Source organism: Papio anubis, chromosome 2 (genome assembly GCF_008728515.1).
Source record: "Papio anubis isolate 15944 chromosome 2, Panubis1.0, whole genome shotgun sequence".
Lineage (NCBI taxonomy): Eukaryota > Metazoa > Chordata > Mammalia > Primates > Cercopithecidae > Papio > Papio anubis.
The window spans coordinates 11,437,675-11,440,364 of record NC_044977.1 but is presented as its reverse complement, the minus strand read 5'-3'; the positions used below and the strand labels follow the sequence as shown (position 1 = coordinate 11,440,364).

At 47.0% G+C, this 2,690-nt stretch overlaps 1 pseudogene; it reads right to left on the bottom strand.

The window, feature by feature from the left end:
- Window positions 1-646: 646 nt before the first annotated feature.
- Window positions 647-2,417, bottom strand: LOC110742467 (annotated as a pseudogene).
- Between the last annotated feature and the right edge of the window lie 273 nt (window positions 2,418-2,690).

The following is a 2,690-nucleotide window of genomic DNA, read 5'->3' as shown; positions in this document are numbered from 1 at the left end:
TTTTGTCTTTCTACATAAGATATGAGTAGTTTACATAATTAATTACAGGTTAGAATAGTCTGTGTTTTTCTGTGTGCTTACTATTACCAGTAAATTTTTAATCTTCAGATGATCTCTTATTGCTCATTAACATCCTTTTCTTTCATACTGAAGAAATCCATTTAGCATTTCTTGTAGAACTGGTATTGATGAAATCCCTCAGCTTTTGTTTGTGTGGGAAAATATTTATCCTTCATGTTTGAAGGATATTTACACTGGATATACTATTCTCGGATAAAAGTTCTTTTTCCTCCAACACTTTAAATATGTGATGCCACTGTCTCCTTTCCTGTAAAATTTTCACTAAAAAGTCTGTGCCAGGAATATTGGAACTTGATTTTATGTTGTTTCTTTTCTCCTGCTGCTTTTAGGAATTTTTCTTTAACCTTGACCTTTGGAAGTTTGATTATTAAATGCCGTGAGATAGTCTTCTTTGAGTTACATCTGCTTGGGGTTCTATAAGCTTCTTGAACTTGAATATTGATATCTTTCTCTAGGTTTAGGAAGTTCTGTTATTATCTCTTTGAATAAACTTTCCAGCCTTATCTCTTTCTCTTTATCTCCTCTTTAAGGCCAATAACTCTTAGATTTGTGTGTGTGTGTGTGTGTGTGTGTGTGTGTGTGTGTGTGTGTGTGCGCGCACGCGCGCAGAGCTAGCCGAGGTTTTATTTTGGGGAAAAAATTGTCTTGTAGCTGCAGTCATGGGCAAAGGGGGTACTACAGGCAGTAAACTGCCCCTGAAGGTGGGCTGAAGGCTAGAGCTGAACCTCAGGTGGGTCTTGCATTCTCCTGCACAGCTGCCTCCCCCGTGGTCTCTGGGACAGCCACAGGATGGGTAGCCTGGGAGGGGCTGCCATGGCTGTTCACTTTGGCAGGACATCAGAGGACTTGGACACCAGCTTTCCATTGTGGGTCTTGATCCTCTTCATAACCATGGCCCTGATGGAGCAGGTGCAGCTGAAGGAGGTGGAGCCCATGCCGGAGCCAAAGCTGAAGCCCAGGCCATAGTTGAGGCTGGGGCTTGTGAGGTCCCCATAAGCTGAGCTCAGCCCACCTGCATAGCCACCAGTGGTCTTCACATGGGTACTCATGTTCTGCATGTTCTGCATCCCTGACTCCAGCCAGCTCTCCACGCCCTCCAGCAGCTTCCTGTAGGTGGCAATCTCAATGTCCAGAGCCAGCTTGATTTCACCAGCTCCTGGCACTCATGCAACTGCTGCACCATGTCCTGCTTGGCCCACTGCAGGCGGGCCCCAGCTCATACAGCTTGGTGTTGGCATTCTTAACCATCAGCTCCCCATGCTGCTCAGGATCTGTGGTGGCCTCCGGGGAAGCCCTCTGGCCTTTGAAGCCCTCTGTGTCAGGCTGGAGTTAGCTGATGTTCCAGTTCATCTCAGAGATCTCCATCTTTGTATGATGCAGGTCATCCCCATGCTTCCCAGCGAGCGTCTGCAGCTCCTCATACTTGATCTGGTACATGCTCTCAGCCTTGGCCTGGCTGCGGTTGGCGATCTCTTCATACTGGGCCTTGACCTGGGTGATGATGCTGTCCATGTCCAGGGAGCAGCTGTTGTCCATGAGCAAAACCACAGATGCGTCCAAGATCTGGGACAGCTCCTGGATCTCCTCTTCATACAGCTGCCTGTATGATCTCGTCAGTCAGCCCTTCCAGGCAAGACTCCAGCTCTACCTTGTTCACATAAGCATCACCTACATCCTTCTTGATGAGGACAAATTCATTCTCCATCTCTGTACGCTTATTGATCTTATCCTTATATTTGTTCTTGAAGCCCTCCACTAGCCCCTGCATGCTGCCAAGCTCTGCCTCCAGCTTCAGCTTCTCCTGGTCCAGTCTCCAGCTGCCACTGAAGGTTGTGATGTAGCTCTCGAACATGCTATCCATGTTACTCAAAGTCATATTCTCCTGCTGCAGAAGGCTCCACTTGGTCTCCAGCATCTTATTCTGCTGCTCCAGGAACCATAACTTGTCAATGAAGGAGGCAAACTTGTTGAGAGTCTTGATCTGCTCCTTCTCCTGAGTGCACATGGCCTGGATGTTGGGTTAAGGGGGCTCAGCAGGCTCTGGTTGACTGTGACAGCTGCGATGCCTCCCATTGTGCTGGTCCCACCACAGCCTCCACCCAGGCCACCCCAGAAGCTGCTGCTGCCCACTCAAGAGAAGCTCGAGAAGCTGATGTGGACATCCGGCCCACTTGTGTAGGAGTGGCTGCTGAAGGCCCAGGGGCCAGAGGTGAACACCTTGTAGGACTTCTGGGTTACCCTGGTGGACACAGTGGAGGCAGGAGTGGAGGCAGGTGGCCTGAATGCAGTGGAGATACAAGGAGGAATGGAGAAGTTGCTTCTCACGGCTATTTTCTAGATCTTGTAGTAATGCTTCATTATTTTTTATTCTTTTTTCTTTTATCTCTTCTGACTGTATTTTCAAATAGCCTATCTTCAAGCTCATTAATTCTTTCTGCTGCTCTATCAATCCTGCTATTAAGAGACTCTGACGAATTAGGTAATCAGTTGCATTTATTAACTCCAGAATTTCTGGTTGATTGATTCTTTCTATTATTTCAGTTTCTTTGTTAAATTTATCTGATAGGATTCTGAATTCCTTCTCTGTGTTATTGTGAACGTACTTGAGT